Consider the following 18,858-nt stretch of genomic DNA (forward strand, 5'->3'; position numbering starts at 1 on the left):
TATTTGGTTGATTGACAGTTAAACTTCTTGTGTTTTTCGATGCGTTTTTGTTAGCACTGTTCTTTAGCATTAACTATAAAAATAAGTATGTTATGTAAGCTTATGCCAGCTGGATAACTTTCGGAATAAATAATAATAATAATAATAATAATAATAATAATAATAATAATAATAAGCCTCCCTTTTTCATTTGAATGTCTTGTATGACCTAATAAGACTATAATATAACTCTCTTAAGACTGATAGGGCCCATCTACAGAACTCTGTTAAGACTACTTGTTAAAACCATTTCTAGACCTTTAAGATGTGAGGTGTAAATACATTATCAAAATAACAGCTTTTTGCTATGGGTATGCCGGTCTCGTAGTACAGTCGTCAACTCGTACGACTTAACAACATGCCCGTCATGGGTTCAATCCCCAAATAGACCGCGCCGCCATACGTAGGACTGACTATCCTGCTATGGGGGGGAATCAATTAGTCACTGAAAGCCAAGCCCACAAGTGGGTACAGGCAGGCCTTGACCGACATCGGTTGTTGAGCCAAAGAAAAAAAAAAAATGTTCTTGAGACGGCAATGAAGTAATGATTATGAAGTCATAATAATGGTTGAGAATTATTTGATAATTATGATGTTGTCTTCATTTTTTTCTGATTTTGAAATCGCTCTAGTATGAGCAGAAATCCATGCCAAGAAAATTTCACTGTTGAAATACAATATAATAATTTAAAAAATATCAAATGGCCCTAATAATCAGCAACTTTTTAGTATGAAAATAAATTATTTCAAAAATATAGTTTTCATTGAAACGCCCTCAATTTGCACAAAAAGCTTTTTTAAGGTCGTGGTATAATAAAAATGACGGGTAAAACATTTGGAAAATTGCCATTTTTCTATTTGCCTTGTAAAATATGAATTGGTTTATAAACATGACTGACTCATTTTGGATACACCAATCAATAATCTTATGCATTAAAATGGATTCCATTGGCTTAAGATCAAGAGGACTTTCTTGATCACAAGTTCAGTCGATTTGTAGTGCTGTATGTGTGGCTAAGAGAGTTTTAAACAGAACATAGCTTTAGTAAGCACTTGTGCAGACTAACAAGTTTCAGGACTCTCCACATACAGGTAGTGTCTGAGATACACGGATCCTGGTATATGCAAATTTACACAATCGTGGGTATCTGTATTTGACAGTTCTTTGCACAAATTTAATTGATTTTTTACAACATATTAACTGATGCAACATGATTGAATAGTAACTACCAATTGCAAGCAAAAGGAACTTACTTACTTACTTATCCGGCGCTACAAGCGCTTTGCGGTCTTGGCCTGCCTCAGGAGTGTCCGAAAGCGCTCACGGTCTCGCGTCTTCGCCTGCCAGTCCGTTATCCCGGCCTTAATGGCGGACGCCTCCACGCCATCTTGCCACCTCAATTTGGGCCTACCACGCCTCCTCTGTCCTTGTGGACGGCCTAAAAAGACTTTACGGGCTGGGTCGTCCGTTTCCATGCGTATAACATGGCCAGCCCACCGGAGCCTGGCTAGCTTTATACGCTGTACGACAGTGAGGTCGCCGTACATCTCGTATAGCTCGTCATTATAGCGGCTCCTCCATTGTCCTTCCACACATACAGGTCCAAGTATTCTTCTGAATATCTTCCTCTCCAACCCGAATCAGAGGGTTTCGTCAGATTTGGACAGTGTCCATGTCTCAGATGCGTATGTGAGTACTGGTATTATATAGGTACTATATAGTCCCAGCTTCGTCCGTCGCGACAGGTTCTTTGAGGTGAACTGCTTTTTCAGGCTGTAGAATGACCGGTTGGCAGCCAGCATCCTTGCGCGCAACTCGGCTTCCATGCTATTGTCGTGGCTGACCTTTGATCCCAGATAGGTGAATTGTGGGACGACTTCAAAAGTGCGTTCACCTATCTGCACGTCACGCCTACGTAGATTCTGATTATTTGTTGGCGGGCCCGCTGATGTTGCCACCATCACCAAGCAAAAGGAAAAGAAACTTAAATATACGCAATATGAAAACCGCTTCTTGACGATTTGCGTTAATAGCATATCTCAGATACAAACTGTATATATTGTTCCAAGTTCCCTTCATTCAAGACTTAATAATCATTTAATAAGATCAGTTGATCTTGATGTCCCAGTCTCAAATAACTAGTCTTAAAACATGCTTAAGAATACGTTTACTAGATAGTTAAAGCCAGGCATCTTTTAAGTCATATAAGACAGTCTTATAATCGCCTTCAGAACGTTTTAACGGTTTAACAATTTTAAAGACTGTTAAGCATCTTTAAAAGACATGTTAAATCTATGTGGCTTAGTACACTCATAGTAAAGCATTCTTTAGACATGTTTAAGTCTAAAAGCTATAGGAAATGTTTCTTGGGAATGGACATACCAATCTAATCTGATACGTTGAGCCTAAAAATGGAAATAAATAAATTATTAAATTAAATTAAATTAAATTAATTAATATCGTAATTAAATAAAATAAATTTAAATGTAACCTATTCCAAACTGAAAAATAAAAAAAAATATTTTTCATGGCATGATTGTATGTACACCATTGTTGAAATCTAAAAAGGCTTAACGTAATCGTCATCTAGGTATAGAGTATACGATTCGGTCGACGAATATTTCCGCTGTCACAGGCTGGAATTTCATTTCTCTTCGACTCATCAAAGTGAACATTATTTCCAATGGCAGTTCATTACAGCCGTTAATGGCTGAGTATTCATTAAACAGAACTTAGTCTGTTAATGGTAGAGTTTACTCACCTGTGCAAGGGTTCCTCAATATTGTTACCATTTGCATTAACACTGCTCGTAGTATTATAAACCTGGCTTAATCCGGTACAGGTAGAGCGTTGCGGATGTCTCCAAACCCTCTATTTTTGGCATTTTAAATGTATATTTCTACTGACAAAATATTTGCCAAAAGACTTTACGGCTAAAGCTTCGCGTCGAGGCCAAATCTAGACCGGCTCATTGTTTTCAAGGTCAAAGTTTACTGTCTGCCAACACCATCTTCAGTCAGCTTGAGCTACTGTATTAGCTTAACCGAACGTAAATATGTGCTTTACGTCCTTAGGATTCTCCTTTTAAGAGGATCCTTGCCTCAAAGCATTTACGATGTTCGTTCGTTTACCTCTTCGTTTTTAGTCGTATGGTGGAACGTGAAGGTGCTGGCTGTCAACGTCTTTTTTGTTTGTTGCCGTGTCGTCTTCTACTGATCATGACTCACTTTTACAAGGTTTTAGGCTGCGGATTTAAAATGAACAAACGGGAAGGTGAGCGCGAGGTGTACTGCTTGATCCGAAACTTCAACATACTTTCACTCGAGATTCTTGCGGGCTAGATATTAATTTTTCATACCTTACACTTCAACGTGGCCCATTACTCAAACCAATTCTCTCTTGGGAGGGCACTCACCAAACAATGCCCATACTGCTCATCCAAAGCATTACACCTATCCGTCCATGCCGTCGTCCTTGGCAAAAGCGATGGTTCCGTAAGAGGGGAGCACCATTCGCTACTGCCATCATTGTCACTTCATCTTATCAGAAAATATTCCGGAATCGAAAGGATGAGGACGCTGACGAAAAGACAACAACCCTCATGGCTTCAACATTTGTTTGCTTTTCGCCACGCCTCGTGCCTATCGCCCTTCCTATTTCTGTCTGCATCTTGATGTCACTCACCAAGGGTGATAATACGAACAATCTTGAACAAGAACGGCCTTTCGCATGCCGCTACATTTATATAGGGCACCATGCCTTAAATCCTGGTTCAAATGTTTTACACCTTAGATGTAAGGTTTCTACATAGGGTATTTTCTCTCAATTCAGGCAAGCTTTGTCGTAAGAGAGTGAATGGAGAAAGAGAAACAAAACTGATTTCTGGTTCGTTTTTTTTAGTTTGTATCGTGGAGATTTTAGTCACGGGAGAGTAAACTTTACCTTTACAGTTTTGTCATCGTATGTTTGGGAATTCTTTTTTCATCCCTTTTACATTGGAAACGCTAAGCCGTTAACAGTAACTGCTCCTTTGGGAAAAATAACTTATAATCGAGATTGTGTACCAAATCGCCATAAAACCTTTGATACGGTTTAGTTATTTTGATTGATTCCAACGATTGTTGCTAGGATTTTAATTGATGCACAAGAAAATGTTGGCAGTGTAATATCAATTGCTTTTTTTTTCCTTCTTGATTACATCGAGCTTTTAACTGTTTGCATCATAAATTAGAACAGTGCAAGGATATTTGTATTACCAAATTATTTTCAACTCTAATTGGTTATGGAAAATAAAAATGAAAAAGCATATATTTAAACAGTAATTGAATTTGATTTAAAGTTATTAAGATAAAAACATAATATTATCCACAAACCTACAAACGACTGTATTGTTATATGCCCTTGAACGGTTCGTGTTGAAAACATTTATTTGCCACGAATTTTCTTCACAATCACGCACATGTTTCAACCAATGTATAGTTTTTGTTTTGTCCTTTTAAATTATAGTTAAAGAAGGAGATTATTTTTACTTTTCCCTTAAGTGTATCGTGTTTAGTTTCGTTTGTAGTTGACAAGATCTAAATTTTTATACCACTTGATTTAGCGTCACCGAAGCTCAATTTAATGTGAACAATGCTTGAACTATAAACGTTTCATTCAGAAAGATGTCTTTTCGTGTTCTATTATTATTATGTGGATAATGGAATGGAATTTGGATAAGACAATGCGTAGTAATTATGTTATTTGCACCTTCCTGATTTTACACTTGAGTCTTCGTTTTGTACAAGCTCTGTTATTCTATTAAGGACGCAGGTGTTAGATTACGCTACGCTTGAACAAGTCAAAAATAAACAACATCATATTGATAGCTAAACATGGCAAGCACAGGGATAAAGCTCAAAGAGATCAGTTATGTCGCATAGCAAGAAATCCAACGCGAACGATTAGTGTTTGTTTATTTGCTTCGCTATACACATGAGCCATGAAATGAGTGGAGTCCTTTATGCGTACAGTTCCAAAGAGAGAAGAGACTGAAGTGTTTGCGTGATGGTGGTAAAATCTTGAAAACAGTCTTTACATAGCTTGGCGTGAGAAATAATTTAATTGCAGAACACGCTATGCGTAGGTGATAATTAATGATTAATGATTAATGAATCTTAATAATTATTTATTAATTGATTGATCTACTAAACCCAAATTACAAAATTCTTTTTGTGAATAAGTAAAACCTAATAGCTTAATTATGTTTCATCTTTTTTATTAATATTTCCAGCAGATCAGGTGGTCATAGTTGACTAATATAATCCGATTTATGATGATGATGATAATTTAAAAAAATAATAATAAAGAGACAAATACTATTATCATCCTAACCATTTAAAAAAGTTGTGGGACATGTTGGAGACCTCATTCCTTCGTTTGATCAGCGTTGCGACGGGAGCAAACTGGATATTCTTACACGAATTGTGTGTTAAACTGGCAACTAAGCCATCCTTGGCCGTTAATCTAACGAAAGGAGCGGTTTGATCCAAAATATCAAATAACCCATTTATCTGATCAGTGCATTTAATGATGACCAATAAAATAAGGAGAAGAAGTGGGTCACATTTTGTAGATGGGTCATGCTGCAGTTCTGTATTTTTTGATTTTATAAAATTGGGGCTCTTTACGTTTTAAGTAGATGGGCTGAAATTTCAGCCTGTCAGCTGTTTGCATTGTATAGCAGTTTTCGAGCAGCTATCTAAGTTGGTAAAATATACAGGTGGGCTTATCCCAAGGTGTACGAATTTAGAAGGCAGATTTTTATCGCTTCTGTTTATGAATGAAGATTTTAGGAGTGTTTTGTGTATTCGTCAACCCTCCAGAAAGCTTGTTTGAACAAATTTGGTTATAAAAACCACCTAGACTACATACACTTTGATTCTGGATTCCATCACCAGATCTCTATAATGCACCTTGGGATAAATGTAAACACCACCTTGTTTTGCCATTTTTCGAGCAGGTACTCGAATCTAATTCTAGCTTTGAGGCTAGAATAATGTAGACTGAAAATTGCAGGCTAGTTTTATGTGTGGTTTTGTATGGTTTACATGATTTCAGCCTGTAACTGTCAAACTCCATACTAAAAGCTGACTAGAATCGTGAAGGGCTGTGACAATTTTTGAGCAAGTTGTACTGATATGGCACATCAATTGATAATTTAAATTTTGATCAAAAGGAAAAAAAACAAAAGATTCAAAATAATTCCAAATTGTAATATTGAATCAGAATTATATCAATTAATAAATTAAGTTGCTTAAACCAGCAAGAACATGCAAAAATCAACAAAAACTAACTGTTTATTGGCTGGTCATCGCGTGATTCGATTTACACGGATGTTCAAGATACGCGGTTCGAGCTTATATCGGGGACAATATGTTTTTGGCAAAACATAAATACGAATAAATTGAGATAGAAAGAACGAAAGGACAATTCATTAGTTAACAATTAATTAATTTACAAAGCATATTTCATAACACGAACTACATAATCAAAATGTACTTATAAGTGAATTTATCCAGGAAAATTATTATTTTCTTTTTTTGATTTCTTTAATATTCAACCGATTCAAAGAACAAACCCAGAAATAAACTTTTTTTTATTAAATAGAATATTATCAAACAATATGTTTGCAGTCAGATGTTTGAAGAGCACAACATAGTGCACGGTGCTCGGTGAAGTAACAGAAATATACATGAGCTTTTTATGACGCACTTCAACGTTTGTCGGTCTGCTTACCCACCTGATATTTCGTTTCGTAGAACCGTCATTTGAGTTCTTACTCTCTCACCGTTGCAAAATCCTTCTGCTTTTGGTCCTTCTAAGTCCTGCTGATGCTGAACCTTGCTAATCTAGCGTTCTGCTGCAGGTAACGTAATGCTTTACTGCTGCTTTCAACCGTGCTACGAGTGGTTGGGGGAGTTTTGTATGGGAGTATTTTGAACGGTGTAATTTTTTCCGTGCAAAAAAACAACACGAATCAACATAGCAAGCATATCTTGTTGTTCCAAGCACGCGATAGTGCTCGACGCAGTGACCGGGTAAAGCTTTGGTAAAGGCCGATAGCAATACTGACCATCTTGAATAACATACCAGCATATCGGCCAACACCTGTGAAAACGAAAAGCTAGTACTAGTAAGGAGAACATACCAACTGGATAAAATCCTACGTACCTCATGGAGGAAAATTGGCGTTTTCCTCGCATAGAGTGAGTTGGATTTTTTTACGAGTTTTGTGAGTGTGTGTTTGTTCGCGTGAATTAAAATGGCTTGAAACTTTGATGAGGATAGTGGAGGTAGTGGTTCAGCTGGTAGTTGAAAAACAAGCTTACTATCTTCAAGACGTTGTTTCAGCTTCTGGGTTTTCTTGGCTTTCCGTCTGTTGGAGGTTAAGCTTTCCTCATCCACCGTTTGCTACTAATGGTTGAATCTGGAATGAGCTCTATTTTTGGACTTTCAGTTTAGATAATAAAACTGTCACAGTTGCTACTGTAACAAATCTTTACCAAGGGAATATAAGCGTATCTTATCGTTCGAGGTACTAGTATGATATAATTAAGATGCAGTCAAAAACAATTTTATTATTAATATAACGAAATATTTTTCTGTTAAAAATGTTAAAAATATAAAATAAGAAAAATGACCGTTCTGTTCTATTCTGAAGGATAAAATAAAACAATGGATTCGTTTGGCTTATTTGTATGTAACATCTGGAACTACCCATTCATACCTTCATGTTATTTTATAAGAACATGTTATCGAGAAATAATAGTAGGTTGGTATGTTTTTGAATCCCCACTGTGCTATTTAATTTTTTTTCAACAGCTTTTTTTATTACATATGTTCATATATAATATAAGAAAATATGTCATACATGTATCTATTTCATAATTAACAAATATACTCAGGCTCGTAGCGTAGTGTTGGCCGGCCACCATCAAGAACGCCAGGGGAGTAAATTCAATACATAACGTTTTCGCAGATTTTTTATGGATGTTTTTTATGGATGCCGATTTTATTTTGGATTTGACTCATGAGCGTTGCAAATAAATGCACATGATAAGGAAATAAATATAATATTTTTCAATCCCCTAAAATCTGTGTCATGGGATGCATGCGTTACGGTTTAAGAAAATATAGATAAGTGTATTAGATTTAAGCACGTATTGAAAGTTGTAGTGGAAAATTAAATACATTTTGAAGAACCAACAAAAGTTATCAGGAATTGTAATTAAGCAAAAACTCAAACTTGAGACGGTTATGATGCATGCAGGAGATAAAGATGCATGCAGGCAGGCTGAGAGGGTAATTGAGGTCAAAAAAGAGTGTGGTTCCTGATGTTGTTCAATGGTTTAAAAAATGTGCTTCTTGAGGTGAGCCCATGAGCGAGATTGTTTTTTTTTATAAATTGCTAACATGATCAGCCGTCTCCAATTACACTGTTCAAAATCAAGTAAAAAACGAAACTTATGGAAAAAGTCACCTCAGCACAGAAATAACAACAGTGGGGAGCGCCATGTTTGTATGTTTGCCAAGGACGCCAGGATACCACGCTACGTCTCTGAGTATATTTGCACCGTAAAGCTTTTTAAAAATGAAAAAAACTGATGTTGTATCCAACATTTTTTTATTAGTAATAAATCTTAGATAAAAAGTAACGTAGGTACAACATTTACATAGGAAACATATAAGTTTTTCTATAGTTATAGGCTCGAGGTTTTAGTAATCGTAAAAACTGTTAGTAGTAACAGCTCTTGACTCTCCTGAAGGTTGGGATTGTTTTCCAATACGTTAAATGCAATGAAATTAAGAGCCGATTATTTATTAGTTGTTTATTTCTTGTCTTTTCTGATTGCAGGTATGTTTTAAGTGACTGAAAAACAGTATTCCCCAGTTGCAGCGAGCACTTTAAAATCTTTAGTCCATGGGGATCAACAAGGTCAGCAGACCATTGAAAAAAGGATGGTGGAATGGAGTTTTCTAAAGGGTCAACTTCTTTATCAAAATTGTCATTGGAATGATATCTACTGATCATGTCGACGAATGGTTAACAAGATCAAGTAAAACGTTACTTAAATCTGATAATACGTGGAGTTTAAAATGGTAAATAGTAAAATGAAAATAATATGCACCTATTACCCCAACACAGATTTGAGAAGAACGGAAGTATATTTGAAATATGTTTAGTCTAATGGTTTCTTGGGACTCAAATCGAGAAAATCACGATTTCATACACATTTCTAATTCCATCAGAAAAGTTTCATGTTGATGCTGTGGAACTTTGAAAGTAATTAAAAAAAAACTATAGGATAATTTGGGAATGTGCTTTGCTAATGTCTTTTACAGGATGGTATGGTAAAGTGCAGACATAACACACATTAAGGTTATACTAGCATCGATACCGATTTCGGTGAATTTTGTCATTGGAAAAAATAATGATTTCTAAAAAAGCATGCTTAGAATAATTCACAATAAATGAAAGGCCAGTGCCGATAACGAGATGCGTCCTGATATTTCGTGAGCGAACTACAAAGTTTAATCAATGGTTCCCTTCAGTATGAATCAGATGGTTGGTTCATCCCTACACACTCCATGTTTGTGTGATATCACATAAAATAAAACTACCCCAACCTAAACCCTACTGTGCATACAACTTTATGCTGATCTCAGCTCATTGATGTGATGTTTCACCCGGCGAGTCTGTATGTTTTTTTTCTACCGAACCCTTCTTGAAAGCCTGACAGAAGCTTTGTAAGGTTCACTTGAATCGGCTACGATCGGGTGGGAAAGTGAGTGCTCGTGCGGAACGTTAAGTGTATAAAATCAATAATCAGACGAAGAGCAAGCAACCAGCAGGGAACACTTCTTGCACAAACGAGTTGTAGGGATTTTTTGAGAGCAGGAGAGAATTTCAGTAAGGGATGAAGGAAATATTTGATAGCAGGAGGGGTTACTACACCGGTTTTGAGGTAGTTTAAAAAGGAAGAGAAATTATTTTCATTCAATGTTATTTTCCGTACGTGAAGTTTACGTTGTAGTATGCTTTTTTACCATTCTAGATGGTTTGGCATTGATGATAGTCTTGTACTGTTTTTTCCTAATTGTTTGATACAACATTATTACACTTGTTATATACAGCTTTTTATAATAATGTATCGAATTAGTGCACCACGTGTTCTGATGAAAGTTGTCACAGTTAAAATCCTCCATTCTATTGTCATTTCACTCATTTCAAAATAGGTAAAAAATAGATGTTTCTTTGAAATATTTTTTAACTTCCACTTTTTAGCGCATCAAACATCAAACAAACCGAGTGAAGCGCCGCCTAATTTCCTTTTTTTTAAGTACTTCTATGAGCTCGAGAGCCGACCATGTTTTGGTCTGATCCTTCTGTCTACAACTCAAATCACATGGTACCAACACATGCAAAACCATCGAAAGCTTTACCGGTTGCCTGCTTTGTTCTCGCAAGAGCTTTTCATTCATTTCGCGTATCCTTTCACCTTCCTTGTGTTGACACCGCAGTCAGATGGTTTTCCCGAACTGCCATTTAGAGACAACGAATTCGTTCGGCGTAGTTCGTCTTACGTTCGGGTGTATGACGAAGGCGTTTGAGATTGGCTCTGAGCAGAAACCATCGCATACGATTGTACTTTCAGTCAGTTCCATTTTCACAGCCCAATCGGTAACATCTACTTGTCTGTATGTTTCATAGTGTGACACATAGACATAGACACACACACACACACACACACACACACACTTAGTTATATAGCCAGCTCTACTGGCAAATCTCCGTGACACAGGCTTTAATCGTTCACCCCTTTGCCTGTTCCGTTTTCAAAACAAAAGTTGCATCATGGTTGAACTGCTATAGTTACTGCAGTGATTTGTTCATGTTGCAGAAAACACGGACAAAGCGCTCGGAAAATGTCGTTGACATTGCAAATTATGACGAGTACGTGTAGAGGACACGTTAGAAGTACATTCGATGCCGTCTATAAAATTATTACACCGTTTCACAGATCTAATCCAGTGCAGTTTCAAGTTTAAACTAAATTCCCTTTAAGTGTTTGACTTACGATGTTTCAAAAATATGGTACAAAGATTAAATAAACAAACACGTAAATGGAAAGTCATTTACGTTTGTTTGGTTGTGTTTAGTTTCGGACTGTCCGCTAAAGAAAATATAAATAAATGAAGTGCGTAGTGGCGAAATCAATGTCGGAGTTATCAAACCACGGTCAAATCATTCAAAATTCTGTTTCTGTGTGTGAGTGTTGTGCCTCAGTTCCTCGATACCGAGAATGACAAAAGGTGTCCCTTGCCACACGTCACTGTTTTGGAATTAAACATGTTGGCTTCTCCTAGCATTCGCTTTTATGGTCGTGATGAATGAATGCAGTGCAGTTCATGAAGAAGAATCTTGTGGATAAATGTTGCATGAAAAAAAAGTGATAATAAGAAGTTTATTGTACATAGCCACACAATATTTAATAAATATCAATCCAATCAGGAAAAGAATTATTGTATAGTTATTATGGTTAATTTTAAGAGAAGATATTCAGGTCAGCATACATTCAAACAATATCCCAGCCAAATTGATGAGCAGTGTAATCGTAGCTCGACCCACAAACCTAACAAACAAACGCCTCCTAGACACGCTGCGACCCTTTGAAAATCAATATGGCATGCTTATAGCTTTGGCAAAACTTAACGTTGATCCGCAGCACGTGACAGTGGTAACACTTTGCTGTGGTGAGCGACACACATCAACGGAATCATTATGTTGAAAATTAAGGCTATACTAAAGCCAATCGTATCATTAATTATCGGTTCCTGCATATTTTGAAATAAAACTATCTCTGAAAGGCTATACCATGAAAAAATTGACATTTAGTTATCGTGGATTTGTTTTGCATTTTTTATTGAATAAAGAAAGCCGCTGCAGGTGTATATTGGATTACAACAAGCAAACAACGATACAAAATTAGGAATGTGTAGTTCATCGATCGTCTCTAAACCTGGGAGAAGCCGAACATTCGCGGTGTTATAGCCTTCGTTACGAAACGTTCGGTCAAGGGTCCAAATGACCACTAAAATCGAAAGACAAACCTGACTACAATAAACTTTCGTGTGCATTTTATTCAAGAAGGGTGAAATCAAACTTATGAAGGGTAAAAAACCCCGACGGCAAAAGCAAACGAAGTTTTCGGAAGTTAAATTTCCTCCTCCTTTCCCGTTCCAAATATTTTCTTGAGGTTAATGGTAGAAGAGTTTACGGTTCGAATGAATAGTAGCTATTTGTCATGTGTTTTAATGCTTTTTAAATGGGAAAGATTGTCCTATATGGGCTTTAGAAGATTCATCGCGGGCTTTGCATATCGATGGTATACAAAATCATTGGCCCAAAAACCTTTATGTATACAAATGTCTTGTTATGTACCTTTATGTCTTGTATTTTTATTGGATCACGATAAATGTGTTTTGATTAAGTGTTACAACTGTGCCAATTGTTGCCCATAAAACTCTCATAGATGATTCATTTATGTTATGGATACAGTTATGGATACAGTTATTCTATAAAATCAATATCTACTATTTTGTTGCATTACATCTTATTTTAAGATATACTTCATGTGGATGTTACTTAGACAAATATCGTATCAACTTATGTCAGATGTGTTACATTTATTACTCCTTAGATAACTTGATTTCTCAAACCAAAGCGTCTACTTAGAGTGTAAGTGTGGTTGGTGTCGTGTAAATTTACAAATCTATGCTTTGTGAATAGGCTATTGTTCGAAAAATAGCTTGTTTAAATAATAAATGTCAGTGAAAAAGCAATAAGGAATATCTGAATATTTAAGTGGAATGCTGCAAAGTGAAGGTAAGATTAAATATTATGTACTTGACTAGGACATGTGGAAGTTAGAGATTGGTTTTTGATGCAGTTTGAAGAATGGTTATAATAAATCTATTTCACCCAAAATTAAACTACAGCTTCAGAATGAAGTGTATCGTTAAGATATTAAAAAAAACATGATTATACATGTGCTTTCCGCTTGAAACTATTAGTTTATCATGGAAATACGCATTATGACATTTTAACGTATGAATAGAAACACTTTAATGGCATTCATGATGATCAGTTACTAAACAAAGGAAATCACATAAAAATAAACAGTTCGGCCAATATTGCTTAGTGAATATTGTAAAAAAAAAACAGAATCAACGGTATAACTTGTGCAATACCTATTTAATTTTTTTCCAATTGAACATAAAATGGTTGAAAAACTACAATAAACATACATCAACATACATACACAACATACAGATTTACTTTAACGTCATCCAACGACATTTTCTGGACCATTACTGGGATTAAATATTACTGTTAGCGCTACGTTCTACGGTGTGCTTAGAATCTAGACAAGAATTACGTTAGTTGAACATGAATACGGCTCAGGACTCACCTGATTCAGTGGGTAGCAAAAGCTATTGCAACTATAGCACCAACTGTACGTCATCCTCTCGTGTGAGCTATCATTTTGATGATTAATGTAGCAGAAAGATTTGAAAACAATTCTGCACATATAACAAATTTCTAGTCCTTTCTATTGCAAAATGTATTGCATAGTTTATGCAATGGTACTTCTCGTGGGAACGAATGGCAGAATATACTCTCATCCTTCAAGTACTGATGCTCACAAGCATATGCCTGGATGAGAGAATTATATTTTTTACTTTTATTCAATTGAACTTGTACCAGCTTGATGTAATTGTATGACATTTTTGCTTGGGAATACGATACATACACTGAGAACGAAATACGTCACAGTGGGAAATAATCCTGTGCTAGCACAGTAGTGCCGCTGGTAGCGTATTTGATAGTTGTGGATTTGATGTCTGGAAGGTATTTGTTTAAATTAACAAAAGCCAGCAGTTGGTTTCGCATCGTGGCTGAGACTAAGTAGCTAATCGAGATTGATATTTTTTTCAATTAAGAAGTACATACATTTTTATTACGTGTGCCTTAAACGTACTTTGGAACAATTCAATTATTCTCGAACTTAGCAAACAAGAACGAATATTTGTATTATCTCATCAATGATATTGCATTTAAGAGCATACAACATTGAGATGTAGCATATTGAAAGAATCTACGAAAGAAAAAACTGACATAATGTCACATCTTCTGTTCTCCCTTTGTTATAAATATCCAAGTTCGAAAACGGTCTACTCTACTGTTCTTTAGATGACTGTAGTGTCATTGATACAAATTGAATTTTTGTCGCTCTGCAAACGTCGATAATGTGTAGCGTCTCGGCAAATGATTTATCTTACACCAGGGAAAAATAGACGGAACACACACACATAGAACCCAATACAATCGTAATCTAATCGAGATTCTTGTGGCACGGACAACCACAATCATTGGCCACCGTATCGGAAGAGGCTCGTCTATAATTCTCTAGGTCGGAAATAAAACAGTTTTGTGATAGAACGGTGAACTTTTTTTAACCGTCACACGTACACGGAAATGTGTTCTCAGAAATGGACGAAGTATAAGAAGGTTGTTGGCTCTTTCCCTTAGACTCTTTCCCTATTTGTAGAATTCATTGTTCTTAGAAGACAAAAACACGCGTAAAATAAAAGAAGTATGTTTCTTATTCCTACTGCAGTTGCATGTGAGTGACATTGTGTCGATGAAACAGAAGTTTAGCTATGATCTTTGATGAATTACCACATACACATATTTTATACGTCTTCATTGGACGATTTTCTTTGAAGTAGAGGAATTATAAAGACGATTGTGAATTTAAAGAAATCCGCTTAACATCGAGTTCTTCAATGTTGGTTTTTAAAGTGTTTGTAAAGTAATCGATTTTGTGAGTGTTAATTAGTTATTGATAGTTAGTTAGAAATATGTTATTTTTCAAGCAATACGGGACAGCTGTGCCTTCCAAAAAAAGATAATTATTATTTTTTTACAATATTATTTTCACTGTCGAAGGCACAATAGCTGTAGATATGCTACGAAATACCGTTATGTTCCAATGCCATTGAAGTGTTCCACCGCAGCTGCAAAGCGTGTAAATAGTACAGTCTGCTCCCGAGTTACGCGGTTTGTGCGTTCCCGTGGAATCCGCGTAGCTCGAATATTAGCGTAAAACGAATTTCACGGTTTTCGGAGAAAATACAATTGATAACTCTGTAATTTTTATTTAATCTAGTACTTTTATACACTCTATCACTCATTTGATATGATTCATGCCGAACATTATGATAATTTTGGCCTTTTAGTGGATTAAATTTATTAACAAAAATGCAATTTATACTGCATTGGACAGTTCTTGAAGTACATTATATTGATTTGACGATTGATCTGTCAAATTTAGAAAACCGTGTATTTCCGAATTTTCGAGAACCGCGTGACTCGAGAACATACTGTATAGTTAAAAAGGAATTGTGTTGTGTGGCTAGTCTGTTACTGATGTTTTTGGTAGCCATTGAAACAATACCCGAAGAAAATTTTCTGTGATCCGATTAAGCGCCCGCATGGAACCTTAACTTTACTCAACAAATACCTTTTGATGATTTAACAACGGTCAAATGAACGCATAGTATTTACTCCAACCTTAATCAATACGTATTAGCCTCAGCTAGCTATTAGGTTAAGTAATCGTATGTAAGTGTAATATGAATAACTAAATCTGATTGAACCAAATTGGCCTACCGGTCCAGCAAGATAAGGAAATAATAACACGAATATGAAACAGGTTAAAAATGTTTAATGCCTTACCGCATAACAAAAATTCATTTTCGCACCACCATATTTTGATTCACCAAAACAACTACAAAAAATTTATATTTTTTGTTAATTTCAAATAAAAATAAATTATTACCCATAGCTTCTCTCCTTCAACGTAACTATTATTTAAAGAAAATAATGTGTTTGTTTTTTAATTATAATTTGCAGCCCTTTTGCCAAGTAGTATTCTAGTTTGATTTTTATACGCTAAATTTTCTCCCAATTTACACAATAATACCACCACAAAAAAGAAAGGCCCTAATTCAGGTCGAAGTCTATAAATAGATGGGTAAGACGAATGTTTCCATCATTCGATTGCCATTTGCTATTGTGGACGACCAGGCGTATCCATTGAATAGGTTGTTTTGTTCATGGATAGAACAAATATGCTTGTAGTGCTCGATGTCTATTAATGCAGTGGGGCTGTGCCTGCGTACGGTACGTTGTGGAGTGAATAGCGAAGGAGCATGCTGAGCAGGAAGAAAATAATTTATTTGACAATTTATGATCATCTTTGTGCCCAATTCCTCATTCATTGTCAAGTGTTTTTGAGGACTTCTTTTTCGTTAACAGATTTTGATGGTGTGTGTGGCAAAAATAGCCTTGAGTTTGGGGCTGAAACGCTTAGGCTATGTTGAAATTATTGTTTTGTTCGTGAACTTCGCGAATAGAATGACGGTAATATTAACAAATGTTTGGTAGAGTTTTCTTTATCAAACTTTCTCGAATACGACTAAAGTGTTCAAGTCTAGAAAAGTTTTTTTTGTGCTTTTACGGTATAGACGAAGGGCACGCATTAGATATCGAGAGTAGAATGGTAGACAGTATTCCAAGAAAATACACTTTCATTCGAGGGAAAGGCAAACCGAATGGTTGATTCAAGAATAGCTTGGGGAGAAAAGCCACTTGCTATTAGGTGAAAGCTGAAAAACATTCATACGATTGATTGTGTGATAGAAGTGTGGGAATCAAATTGTGGCACAAACGGCCTTAGCCTATAACCGCAAACACGGTAAGACGCGGAACAAAATGAGGTTTAGGGTTACGAAAAATTATATCGAATTGAATTCAGGCAGGCGTAAAAGCGGATCTGATGCGGGAAATAATTGACTTCAAGTCGTAAAGTCGAGCCACAGGATCGTCTTCAAGATGGTTCACTGAGTATATGTGAGTATGTTTTGGAAATAGGTTTAGCCGTGTAAGCATTAAGTCACAAAAGAAAAGAACACAATAAGAGCCGAGAATCGAATGGAGATTATTTTTGTAAGTTGGGTAGAGTCATTTAAATTGCACGATTAACATAGTCATGAAATTTGTAAAGAAGATGAAATTGACCTCGTAACAGCATTACTTAAGTTATCGAATTAAAATTGAATGATATGATTAAAACGATCTGAAGCATATTGTTGCATAAATCGTATGTACAGTTTGTAACTCGTATTACGTATGTGTAACCAATATAATCGTTTTTTTGTTTGTTTTTTCATTTAATCACCGGTCAATTATTCATCGCAATCACGACCTCAATGTGACAATACATTAGTGCTAGGGACATTACCGAAAAAGCATCGTATATTATTCATGACAAGGTACACTCTTAAAAGGATTCTTCATTACCATATGTGATGGAAAAGCATTTGTCGCAACGGTTAGTAAATGCCCAAAAATCTCATCACATCTCATCAACCTTTACGAGCCCCATTATTTATTAACACTATGATAATAAAACAAAATGTTAGTTATGTCACCTTTCGAACCAATTACTCCTTCATAGTTCTTTGAGTTCCACTGTGATAATGGAATTTTCATTCGTTAATACTTCAAACCATCCGTTACAAGTAAAGTTCAATAGACTTGTCGAAGAAAAATTGCCAAATGATCCTTAGATCATTTTCAGTAAAGCAATTGGATAATCTAAACTCTTCTTATTGAAGCATCAGAAAGAAGGTCATCTTTAATGCATCCAGTGAACACTGTAACATACGAAAGAAATTGGCGCCAAAACAGAACAACAAGCCATGTAACGTTCTATTTTTTCGATCATTTTTTTTTGCTCCAACTGCCCACTTCTGAACCTCGCTTAATTAACCAATAAAGTAAACATGTCACAAACCGTGTAGCCGCGAGCTTGTCTGGACAGATGGACGTGACGAAGCGAAAAAGAAACCGCTTGCTAAGAGCCTCCGGTTTCACTGCCGTACCATTATGGTGTAGGTCACGCCTTGCAAACATCCCTTGGATGTAGGGAATACAGTTACGTCAGCAGTAGTGGGGTTTTAGCGCTGCAAACATGGTCGTTCTATTTTGCGTTAGAAAAATTATTGATGCATGTGCCCTTCTTGTGTTGAAGTAAAAATCTGAGAAAGCAGAAAGTAGCCTGTAGGAAATACAAAATAAATACACTTTCTTAACTATGGTTTATGCTTATATTTATTTGAATGCAAACTTAATTTTTATCTCGAGTAAATAGTATATAATATAGATAATTATATTTTTTGTCATTTATCAGAAAGATGAAAGATTTTAAATAGAAGCATATTTTACTTTGGCATGAGGAGCAATGAATTGAGTGATGTTAAAGTTGGGCTAGATTAAAGCATAAAATCTCTTATTCAATTGTCGATTGCAAAATACTGTCAAAATGTTCTGTCCGACCACTGCTTGGTCAACCAAATGCTCTGCAGCAGTAATAATCATAATAGTTGCGGCCATTAGGAGTATAATAACAATAACTGTAAGAATAACAATCATTACGGTCATTATCGTCATCACGAAAGTTTGTAGCTGTTAGCGAGCATCCGGCACACAATCATTCATGCGTGGGAACCGGGGAAAACTCTGAAACGAAGTGTGGCGGGAAAAGTAAACCTGAGAATAGGACAACGAATGCATCATTTGGTGATTTGTTGGAGGACAATTCGCATCGAAAGTGTGTGACACGTTCCCAAGGGGCAGAACAAAACCA

General features: G+C 36.0%; 1 protein-coding gene and 1 long non-coding RNA gene across 5 annotated transcripts in view; both read left to right on the forward strand.

The window, feature by feature from the left end:
- Positions 1-18,858, forward strand: part of LOC120900458 (pleckstrin homology domain-containing family G member 5) — a 93,730-nt gene that overhangs the window by 26,443 nt on the left and 48,429 nt on the right. The gene's annotated exons all lie outside the window — the stretch shown is intronic.
- The window catches only part of LOC120900460, a 28,102-nt gene continuing 19,998 nt past the window's right edge, over positions 10,755-18,858 (forward strand). Inside the window, exons 1-2 of the long non-coding RNA XR_005739206.1 lie at positions 10,755-10,780; positions 12,784-12,968. This is a non-coding gene — a long non-coding RNA (uncharacterized LOC120900460). The remainder of the gene's footprint in view (positions 10,781-12,783; positions 12,969-18,858) is intronic.

This window comes from Anopheles arabiensis, chromosome 3, assembly GCF_016920715.1.
Source record: "Anopheles arabiensis isolate DONGOLA chromosome 3, AaraD3, whole genome shotgun sequence".
Lineage (NCBI taxonomy): Eukaryota > Metazoa > Arthropoda > Insecta > Diptera > Culicidae > Anopheles > Anopheles arabiensis.